The sequence below is a fragment of the Galleria mellonella genome, unplaced genomic scaffold (assembly GCF_026898425.1).
Source record: "Galleria mellonella isolate WM207_F2 unplaced genomic scaffold, CSIRO_AGI_GalMel_v1 utg93, whole genome shotgun sequence".
NCBI lineage: Eukaryota > Metazoa > Arthropoda > Insecta > Lepidoptera > Pyralidae > Galleria > Galleria mellonella.
The window spans coordinates 3,914,520-3,927,141 of NW_026442176.1; the positions used below are offsets into that span (position 1 = coordinate 3,914,520).

The window sequence follows — 12,622 nt, forward strand, 5'->3', positions numbered from 1 at the left end:
GGAAAGGGATTGTTAGTAATGGAGTCTAATAGCCCCATCACTAGCAATATACCCTCTCAGGTTGAACTCCACGCGGTTCCCCCTGGAAACCATCATGTTTAATTCTTGTCGAATTCATCATGGTGGGCCAACTAACCTTTTTTTTATACAACTTAGAATGACAAACAAGTTGATGGCCCACCTGATGGAAAGTGGTGACAGTCGCCTATAGACATGAGCGGTACCATGGACATAACAGAGTATACTGTTTCGCCCATGATACCCCCATGCGTTGCCATTCCTGAGGACTCGGGTGTTATTCCTCCGTACCCAGTAAATTCACGCCATATCCCTCCCTTCAAATCGAAACACACCTATGCAAACACAACTGCTTTACGGTTGAAACACGAATGGGACAGAGGTACCCAAGAAATCGACTTTTGTATATCTTCTTCCACTGGTGCCTCGTCGGTGTATACCGATAGCGTGGGTGGGGTTACCAATCCATTTTCACCTATTAAAAAACTGCAGTTACCAAGCCTCCAACAAATGTGGCAACTACTGGTAAAACTCCCCCTTATGAGAGAGACATGTTAAGCAGTGGACAGTTAATGGCTGATATTGTGATGATGATGATGATGATATTAGAATTTAGATGTCATTGTATGCGTACCTTCTGGCATCTGGTTGATTGGGTTTGTTAATGGTGTTTTCTATCAGTGGATTGTTAGTTAGAAATTTTAATTGATACTCTAGTAGTTAGTCATCATTTCAGCCATTATTAGTCCAGTACTGAACATAGCCTTTCCCATAAGTGGAGTTTTACCAGTAGTTGCCACGTTTAGCAGGCTGGTTAGCAACCGTAGTTAGGCTTTTCGAGATGTTTTAAGAGGGACTTAGTCATCTCTTTGGCATCTTGTCGACACCCTCAGGAAAGCGTGAATTATTGATATGCCAAGACCACAAGGCCAGGGATAGAATAAGTACTAGTACCTAAATTTTTAGTAAGAAGTATGAAAGTTTATGAATATTTTGTATCATGTATGATGTATGTAAGGATTGTATAACCTTTGGCTTTTGGTTCTCGACGAGATTTAGTATAAAAACAGATAAATAATTATATATCTATAGAGAATTAATCACGAAAAAATGTTATCCAGAAAAAAAAAAGAAGGAAGCAATTACCAACCAATAGAACAATGTTATTATTGTATCGTAATTTCCAATTACGTTGCCGATAGCTTAATTTGGAAACCCATTGAATATTTCGGCGTTAAATCCGATCGCTATCCATTGGGGGATTCATTCGGGATTTTTCCTCCGAAAATTTCACTAAAAGCGTAATGAATGGCGTGGAAAAATGTTATTCGTTCTTCTCGTCAGATACGAAAGGCAGGTGAAGGCTCGTTGTAGCATTAAACAGATTGATTCGAACGCTCGATAGTGATGTGCTGAGTTAGGCCGATTCGAGTACTTCCTAAGTACTTAGGTACTCGAGTACTCGAATAATTCGGGAGGAAAGAGATGTTTGTTGTGGGGTCTAAAAAGCCCCATTGTTAGCAATATAAGGTATATAATATAAGGTATATAATATAAGGTATATATATATCAGGTTAACCTCTCGTCCTCAATCCCCTTGAAAACTATTCTTTATTGTACACAAACATTAAGAACAATTAATTTTAAACATAATATACAAAGGCGAGCTTATATCTTCTAAGAGATTTCTTCTAGCAAACCTTTTTATGTGAATTAAATGTTATTTAAAAACAAAAATAGGCAGTCATACTTCGACTTCATCCGGAAGTCTTCTTCATGAAATACGGTGCTTACGTCACAGCAACTCGTTTCGCACATAAAATAGTTCATAAAATTTTCGTATAATATATATAAGTTTCAAAAATAGTATTTTTTATCATAGTTAAAAGTAAACACCGGAAATCATTCAAATTGATACATTCATCATCATATCAGCCTTTAACTATCCACTGCTGAATGTAAGCCTCCTCGCAGGGGAGTTTTGCCAATAGTTGCCAGGTTATTGCTTATTGCTTGGCAACCGCAGTCAGGTTTGATGTGTTTTAAGTTACCATTTAAGTTAAAAATGTTTAAAGAGGACTACTGCCGATCTCTCACCTTCCATTAGGCGCCTCTTATTACATTCAAGGGAAAGGAACAGTGACCTATTCTATGCCGGGACCACACGGGAACATTTGATACATTATTCAAGTCTAATACCCAAACAAATACTTCTGTAGTTGATCGAGTCTCCTGATTCGAGTCAGGATTTGATTCTTCATTAATGAGTACCTGAAAAAAACAAATTAAAATAAATAAAGAGATCGACTCGGCACATCACTAGATCCCGAGCCTGGGGAGCTTCCACTTAGTGTAATTAAAACCTTAAAAGATTTACACGAAATATTCGGGTTCCGCCGCGATTCTCGCTCTCCCAACTCTTTCAAAGGGTCACCGAGGCTTGATTTCAAATTTAGAACGAGGATTAAGGGTCGAATTATACTTTCAAGTATTTAGTAGTATCATTTGATGAATTTTAATCTATTGCTTTTTTTAATGATTCAAATTACTGTGTTATATAAATAGAAGTTACTGAATAATTTATTTTTATTTGACTTGTGAAAAAAATATGTCGTTTTATTTCTTTTTTGAAAAGAGTGACAATATTTTATAGAAATTGGTTTAGTTCTGTTACCATTATATATATATATATATATATATATATATATATATATATATATATATATATATATATATATATATATATATATATATATATGTATATGTATATATATTTAATTAATATATATTTTTAATTTGCAAAAGATGCTTTTTTTAATTATACAGTACTATCATACCTACTTGTACAACAATTAGTCCATTACCTTAAGGTTGTCTTGAAAAGATTGCTCTCAGCAATAAAACCGCCTTACTGTACTTATACAATTATATCGTTGTGGTTGTAAATTGTCTTGCTTATTTCCTATATGATATAATGCAAATAAAGTATACTCATTCATTCATTCAAAACTACCCTCTGATACTGATGCTCCTTTCCACTTTTGGTTTGTTAGAAGAGAGCTCTTTTAGAGTTAAGCTCGCTTTTGTACATTTGCTTACCTCTATTCTTATTTTTTAATATATTATTAGTATGTACAATAAAATATAAACAACTAAATAAATAAATAAAACCCATTTAAGATCGCGCCTCATTGTATGCTATAAAGCCACTTAGCACATAACAACGGAACGTTATCTCTGCCCACGCTCTCACACAAATTGTCGGTATTATAATAGTATTAAGCTGAGCCATTGTAACGAATTACGTCATTTGGTCGTGTTTACACGGCGCTTGCGCATTAAGCGTTTGTTATTAAGGTACGCGCACCTATACATTGTTAAGGCGACGACTCTACTCGAATAATAAGAAATAATATTATTAATAATTTCAATAGAAAATTTAAAAAAAAAATGAATAATTAACCATAGACATGCTCATGTCTATAGGCGACGGTTACCACTTTCCATTAGGTGGGCCGTCAGCTTGTTTGCCATTGTAACTTGTATAAAAAAAAAGACGGCCTACTGAGGTACAATTGTCTTAAAAATCGATTAATGGACTGAATGTATCAAATTTGTTTCTAATGTCATTTGGAGAATGATACTGTGATAATTACAACAAAAATTGGTTACCTTTTGATTAATTTGATTAATTATTGATATAGATTAATCCTTTTTTTTTTCAAAAAACGTCAAACTTCTCGTAAAACTAAATTAGCTATTGTTTTGTCTTTTTCTTTTGAAACTATTTCTCAAATTGCGACAAAACATTCATATATAAACATAATAGTTAAAATAGTTTTGTAGGACGTTTCAGATTTATTTTATATATGTAAAGTTTATGTTCAGTATGGAGGATCAGTTAACGGCTGATATAATAACATATACTCTTATATCTTTTACGAAGCATTTGAGGTATCACCATCATCATCATCATCTCATTATCGTCTAGTCATGGGTGGGTCGCATCCTACGATGCATTTGCGTTTGCCCGTACGAGGTCGCCACTGGAGAACCTTTCTTCAACATTGGTTTTTAAGTATATATAAGTAATGACAAGTATATATTTTATAAAATATTTAATCATGTCGCTTTAAGATTTATTGCCATTATAATTTATAAAAAAAAAAGTTTTAATAATATTCAACGAGTTTAAACATCCAAGTGTAATAGAAAACAAAGCGTATTTATAAAGAAAAAAATATTAATAGGAGTTTTAAAGAAAAAACAGAACAATAAAAATGATAAATCATATTTCGCAAAATAAATTTATAAAGCTATTGTATTGTGAGAAATAGGTTGAGACGAAACAGATAAAAACGTAGGTACCTAATATTACTGAATCATCGTTTCAAGTGTAATACAGAACGGAAACTCGGTAAATATTTTTTATTAGAATCATGAATTAGAGAGCTATTTATTATAAAATGTACATTAGATTTAATAAAATTAGACTAGGCAAGCCACCGTTTTTAGCTGCTCAGAATTGGTATGTATAAGATTGTTTTAACGCGAGCCTGGTCGAATTTTTTTTTGTGTATCATGCCATATATACATCAGGGTATGTCCTTTGAATACATATATGAATTAACAGTTTTTTGTTTCGTATTACTTTTAGGTATTAGTTCTAATTTAAATAACTAATTGCCTTCATTTTTATCTATCTTTAATTGAAATGTATATTTCTATAATTCGTGTACAAATGTACTAATATATTTTATTACCTTAAAAAGTATATATTAAAAAAAAAAATTAAAAAAAATTTCGATAAAAACATACGCAATTCAAACGGCGGTAAAGATGTTTCTTCAGGGTCGGCAACGCGCGCGTAATAACCCCTGGTATTGCAGGCGTTCAAAGGCTACGGTAACCGTTTACCATCAGGTGGACCATATGCTTGATTGTCCCCTTAGTGGTATAAAAAAAAATACGCTTGTTTTTGGTCAATTCCACTTGTGATTCTAACTTTAAATATTTGTTCTTATTTTAAAATTTAGTTAAGTTATGGCCTTAAATGCAGAGTCACGCTCATAAGACATTAGCACGTGAGTAGATACATTTTCTTTCTCCAACACAAAATGATCACAAACTCGATTTACCTCATTATGACACTACAACCTCTAATAAGGGTTCGATGACCTGTAAGTGAATAAAAAATGGCCGCAATTTGTCACACATGTGTCACGCTCCTCGCGACGAGTTTACGGGACGTCAACATTTTCAATTTAGAACACTTCTGGAAGTTTCCCCTCTAACAAGTAATGTGTCAAAGTGTGGTGACAATTTGAAGTTTTATATTTTGAAAGTGTAAGGAAAAGTCGAAAAGTTTAATACTTTATTAAGTAAATAAACCCTTAAGTAATTCGTGTTTATATCCAACAAATCCTATTAATAAAATAAATCACCTAAATTTAAGGCAGCAAAATAAACGTACATTAATTTATCTACATTAATATTAATTCATAACCTTGTGTAACTCGATGGTCGAGGGATGGGTAGCAGCGTCCCTCTTTAAACATCACCAAAGTCTAACTGCGGTTGCCAATCTACCTGCTGAATACTGGCAAAACTCCTTATGAGGGAAGCCTATGTTCAGCAGTGGACAGTTAACGACTGATGTGATGATAAGATGATGACACCAATATTTAAAGAGGAAGGATTCGATTTTTGTCTATCATGTATATACTTTAAAAATACTCGACTAATTAAAAAAAAAATTGACCTATACAAAGCTAAACAGTTAACGCGTAACATAGGTAAACTGAACTTAATAAAAAAAAACATGCAAGGCCAGAGCGAGCAGCTAGTTGTCTATTAGGACAATGCTTTTTGCTTACTAATCTAAATATTAATTTAAAGATTGTTCGAATCGAAAATTTTAATGCGACATGTTATACTTGACTCCATCATCATTATGATCATCATATCACCGTTAACTGTCTACTGTTAAATATAGGCCTGCTCCTATTGGGTGGCTTTTGCCAATAGTTACCACATTTGGTAGGTGGGTTGACAAGAGGAGTTAGGCTTTAGTGATGTTTTAAGAGGGGCGCTGCTTATCCCTCGACTATTAAATTCCCTTAGTCGCCTCTTACGATACTCACGGGAAAGAAATAGTGAGATTTTTTTTTATACAACTTAGAATATATTGTACGTGTGGTCCTGGCATAGAGTAGGCCACCTCTTTCTTAGATAGATAGATGACATTTATTACCATTACTAAGAAATTAAAACAACAAAAAGGAAAAAAAAACAATTAATGTTGCTGGTAATAAGAGCCGCCTCAGCTATTGCTATATCTGTGCCTCTAGTGAGAAAGGGTTCAATTCAAAATGGTCACTTTTCAGGAGAGCCAAAAAACTATTTTAAATAAAGAAAAAAAATTCTGCTGCTTTTATTATTTGCTAATTGAACAAGTCAGTGATTGCATTTATAGTAATTTTTTCTCCTCTTTCTTATGAAATTGTCGGTTTTTGTGTAAAACCTATAGTTTTAAAAATAATTCTATTATACCTAATCACACTTAACAAAAATATTAAAATTATCAAGTGAAAATAGTTTTAAGTTGAATTAAAACTATTTTATTGAAGTATTGAAGAAAAACAATGATTGTGTATTTTACGCTATAAAAAATAATCGCTATTTAATGGTGTAAAAGGGTTCAAATCGAACTGATTCATTTTACAAAAATATTTTTTGTAAAATATTGTAGTTTTATTTCTAATTATGACTTTTTTACCACAAATATTTTGTTAATTGTAGCCTTTTACATGTTTACTATGTCTATTGTTTTTAAAGATATCGTTACGATTCTTATACCATTCGAAAGAGAAAAATTTGCTTATTTAAAGTAGCCTAAAAAAGAAAAAGGCTATAACTTGAGTTATACCCTTTCTCACTAGAGGCACAGATATATGTACAGCTCCAGCGAGATGTACCTATATAGCGCTGATTTTCAGGCGGCCCCTTAACTTCTTTACTTTTAGCATGCGTGCGGATCGCTAATACCTATTTCTCGGATGGGAGACTCAACACGCTTACCTTCTTTACCTTGGGTGTCGTAAGAGGAGACTATAGGAGGGCGAGGGATGGACAGCAGCGTCCCTCTTAAAATATCTCCAAAGCCTAACTGCAATTGCTAATCAATTATAGTTAAAAGCTGATATGAGGATGATGATATGTTTGTTATTTTATTTTCCAATATAAATGATTATCCTTAACTAACTAATGTAAATTATTCACAGATATTACTGTATCTAAATTTTGCATGCCATTGTTTTGGCAAAATATGCATGTTCAAACCATATTATTACTAGCATCTCTATACCTTGTTTTTCAGCAAATAAATTATTATTATTAATATAAAATAGTCTAAATAATAACGAAATTTATTAAATTTTGATTTTATAATCAAATTTTTTACTAAATTGTTCTGTAAACTTGTTATAGTTGGAGTTAAAGACTTATGTCCATATCTGACATAAGTTTAATGCAAAGAGACCAAGGTCCCCATATAATTTATAGTGTTTTGTAATCTATTTATATAATATATGGATTTATAAGCAATGTTTTTTGTCACTTTCCATTACGTGGTCATCTAGTTTGCATTTGAATATGGAGTGAAAACCTATTTGTAATATTTACACTATACGCCGAAGCTCATCCATGTTTTCACTTATGTTGACATGTGTCATGGTGATTTGTGTTATTCTTTGCATTAATATCTCCAAAAATTTAAAAATCATTCATAATCGTGATTGAAGCATCTACTTTCTCTAAAAATGACAAATTTCGAACTGTTTCTCTAAGTCATGTGTACGCATGTTTGCAATTATGTAGTTTCTTTTACTTCGATTAATTTTAATAGATAAAATTTTATGTATATAAATATTTTTTTTTATTTAAGAGTTTCCTCTTATTGGTGCAACTAATTTATGCATCTTCTTTTAGGCAGCTCTATCGCAGGCCATATCCTTGACCTCCCTATACGACATGACACCTAGTGTTTCTTTTATCTGTCCCATGTAGTTATTCCTCGGTCTTCCCCTTCCTCTTTTGCTTTTTAAATATTATTAAAAATAAACGACAATAAAGAAACTATTCTATTCTATGCCTATTCTTTCTAATAAAGAATTCATTTTAAAAGAAAATAACGAAATACTTTAATAGGTAAAGGTTTAATATCTTGGACATTCTAGGTATAAGCGAGCGACCACTATTTCTACACATTTCTATAATTTGTTTCATAGTATAGTCTCCAATTTTATTCTCTTTTAACTCTGTTTTCAATCTTACCTCAATACGTACAATGAAATTCGTAAATAAAAGGTTTGCAATAAAAGTTAAAGCCGCCATTACAGAAAATTGGTTTAAGACTCGTTTACACACACATCCATCATTGTCGAAACGTTTAATACTGATTCGTAAAGAGACGAGTGAATGTTCACATAATGATATGACAATTTAAAACAAATTATGGCTATTCACTCTGATTAAAATCGTTTTTTAAAAAGTAATTTTCAAAAGGCGGAGATTATCTATTCGGCTATATTGACATTATATTGCCAACACTAAACCTTACCTACAATTTGAGTCTATTGACATCACAGTCAGTGTTGCTTGATTATTATTTTTTTAATTATTGAGTTAAAAATTCATGTTCGCAAAAATTTTTAAAAATGAATAACTTGGACAAACCTGAGGGAGACTTTGTACAAAAGTCAATTGCTTGGGTACCTCTGTCCCATTCGTGTTTCAACCGTGAACTTGGCCCGTCAAAGATCCTAAAGTCTTTAAGAATTAATGTATTAGGTACACCGCTAAATTCTCTCTGAAAACTGTTAAGTAGGTTAATCCATTTGTACTAATCTTCAGACCTCGTACGATTCAGTTACACGTATATGTATCAGTGAAATATAATACAATTATATGTCTTATTACAACAGAGGGAGCAGTTGCATAAAAAAAAATTTGGAGGAAAGTGAAATGGGCTTGTAGAAATTTGGATTATATTTTTTGGACAGTCTTAGTGCTTGTAGTGTATAAAGGTAGCAAAACCTAAGAAGAGATAAGAGAAAGTGATAGTATTATAAGTAGAAACTAAAAAATAGCTTTTTTTCTCGTCGTTCACTTTGTGGTACATAGGCAAAACGAAGAAACAACGAGTTTGTGATTGGGTAAATGTCCTGGAAACAGTATCGATTTGGAGAAAAAATATTTAACGTGTGGGTACATGTAAGTATGTATGTGTGCATATATGTATGTGTATGTATATATATATATATATATATATATATATATATATATATATATATGTATATATGTGTGTATATGTGTATATATGTGTATGTATGTGTATATATATATATATATATATATATATATGTATATATGTGTGTATATGTGTATATATGTGTAGAAAAAATATTGTACGTATGTATATATATATATATATATATATATATATATATATGTATATAATAGTGAGTAGGGATATATATTTACATTATTACATGTATTAAATCTCCATATTTACTAATAATAGGATCTTCGTCGTGCCTCCAATTAAACAGTTTATAATTACTCTTTCCATCCAAAGGTTGCCTGGAAGAGATCGCTTTTAGCGATAAGGTCGCCCGTTGTTTTCTCACTGTGATTATTTCTTGTAATTGTTTATATTTATAATAGGTTTACTGTTGTAATCTTTTGGAGGAAACAATAAAGAGTATCTATCTATCTATCTACATATTAATAATCGCATCTGGCAACCCAAATCATCGATCTTCATTGCAAGCGGAAAATGATTTGCGTTGAAGTAAAAATAATAAAAAAGACTTATATACATTATCAGATCTCTATAAGACGACCTTGAATATTAAATTACACTACCATTTTCTATAAAAAGGTATAAAGCACCCACTTAAACCAAAAAGAAGGCAACGAATAAAATTAAGCACTCCACGACTAAATTCCGATATTCCACCAATTAGGTATTGAATTAATTACCTCAGTTGTTTATTTTTGTTCAAACCTTTCGCTAAAAATACAAAATCTTATTTCTATCGATATTGTCTATTTGGTACGTAAAATTTTATAGCAATTAATTTGGATTGATTATAGTTATTCTCGGTAACTCGTTTAAGGTAATTATTAATGAAGTAGTCAACGAAAGTTTCTGGTAATTAAAGGAAATATAGGTTTTTTTATGAGTGATAATGGAATGGTAACTCCACCCGCGCTATCGGTATACATCGGCGGGGCACCATTGGGTGAAGATGAAGCATAATTAGGTGAGGATGAAGCAGGTCAGTTAGCCCATCCTGACGAATTCAACTAGAATTAAAAACGATGGTTTCCAGGGAAAACCATATGAAGGTCGACCTAATAAGGTATATTGCTAGCAATTGTAATCAAACTCTATTGCTAACAATCCCTTCCCCCCTGCCCTGTCACGGGCTTGGAGTGCCGTCTGCACATGCCCCTGCATACGCGTTCGGTTAAGCTGTAAAGGTCATCTGCGGCCAACAGCATACAGAGGGGGGGGGGGGAGGGATTGTTAGTAATGGGAATCAATAGCCGTATTACTAGCAATAGACCCTGCCACGTCGACCTCATCGTGGTTCCCCCTGGAAACCATCATGATTGATTTGTTATTAGATTTGTCACGGTGGGTTTACTGACCTGCTTCATCTTCATCTATCATCCTTCACTGATGCCCCGCCAGTATATACCGATAACGTAGGCGGGGTTACTATTCCATTATCATCCATTAAAAACAGCAGATATAGTTAGAAAAGACTTTGCCCGTGTTACCAAGACAATAATTTGCCATGTCCTTCTCTACGTCATATTTCAGGTGTGTGCCAAATTGTATGATTGATAAGTGCTCTTTCAATATCTATATTTAATTCTAATTTTTTTTATACAACTTATAATGGCAAACAAGCTAATGGCCCACCTGATGGAAAGTGGTAACCGTCGCCTATAGACATGAGCAGTACCATGAACATAACAGAGTATACTGTTTCGCCCATGATACCTCCCACGCGTTGTCATTCCTGAGGGCTCAGGTGTTATTGCTCTGTATCCAGTAAATTCACGCCATATTCAAAGTGAAACACAGCCATGCAAACAGAACTGCTTCACGGTTGAAACACGAATGGGACAAAGGTACCCAAGCAATCGACTTTTGTACAAAGTCTCCCTCTGTTGTAATAAGACATATAATTGTATTATATTTCACTGATACATATACGTGTAACTGAATCGTACGAGGTCTGAAGATTAGTACAAATGGATTAACCTACTTAACAGTTTTCAGAGAGAATTTAGCGGTGTACCTAATACATTAAAGACTTTAGGATCTCTGACGGGCCAAGTTAATTCAAAATTTTGTTCGTATGAATGTTGTTTTAAACATAATTATAAAGGCATTCTAGTAATGAATCTGTATATAGTTATTTCTTTTATATATGCCACAAAAATGGAAAATATACAGCTCGTCTGATGGTAAACGGTCACTAAAACCTACTTAGATATTACAAATATAAAAAAATAAGTCTTAGGAATCTTAGCAATAGTAAATAAAGATTTGAGACAAAACTAGTTATTTTTGATCTAAAAACTAACAAATACGGTTCAATTGATATTGATTTTGATAAAATTTCCATGGGATCTTTAAGTATATCCTTTCAGATGAGAATCCAAATCGGTTAAGAAATGACGGAGTTATCAGATAATAGCTATAAAAAATATAACCTAGTTTAAAATCTCGTTTCATTTTGAAGTCAGTTGCAAAAAAATAACATTTTTTTAAATAAATATGTGTGTTAAATAAATGTATGTAAAATTATGTGTACATATGTATATATTAAAATAAAACAAAACTAAACTGTACAAGGACGTACTTTTACCGTGATTAGGATACGTTTAGTGATAAAAGGTAGCCTATACTTACCATCAGGTGAGCCGCATGCTCGTTTGCTTCCTGTGTTGTAAAAAAAAAAATATCCTTCTGCATCCCAAATAGTACGTGTATACCAAATTTCATAACGGTCGGTTAAGCCATTAAGGCGCTAAGAGTTAATAAACTCACTTTCACATTCATAATATTGATAAGGATTATATAAATAGGAAATAAGTTTAAAGTGTATGTATCATGCGATACATTCTAAAAATAAAAAAAAAAAATGGGGTAGTTGAAAGATCTTGCTAGTGTTGCCCGTCGCGAAAATTTTTTTGTAATTAAATTGTTCTTAAGAACTCAAAACTGACACATCCATGCTCAGGTGTTCACAATAAACATAACATTTTTATCTCTCAATTATATTTGTTCAAGTTTATTCTTTCTTATGCACAAAGACAATTGCAAATTTCATTGATAAAGCAAACCCCGTATTAACACGGCTCGTCATTCAATGAAGCACGTTTAAATCGTGTAATCCGTGATATTATCCTATTAAGTGCCGTGCAAGCGTTAATTTGTCTTTTATGAACGCTTCCCGTTCGTGTCACAGATGATTTCAGAGGAAATTAATATGTTTATTATTTAAATTAGGTTGGTAGC

The 12,622-nt window shown here is 32.5% G+C and overlaps 1 protein-coding gene across 3 annotated transcripts in view; it reads right to left on the minus strand.

The window, feature by feature from the left end:
* LOC113516678 (leucine-rich repeat neuronal protein 1-like) overlaps window positions 1-12,622 on the minus strand; it is a 374,371-nt gene that overhangs the window by 285,097 nt on the left and 76,652 nt on the right. The window contains exon 1 of one of the 3 annotated variants that reach the window (XM_052902598.1): window positions 2,218-2,289. The exons of the other annotated variants lie outside the window; for them this stretch is intronic. The gene's annotated coding sequence lies outside the window, so the exon portion shown is untranslated. Of the gene's footprint in view, window positions 1-2,217; window positions 2,290-12,622 lie in introns of those variants that run through there. 3 annotated transcript variants of the gene reach the window in all.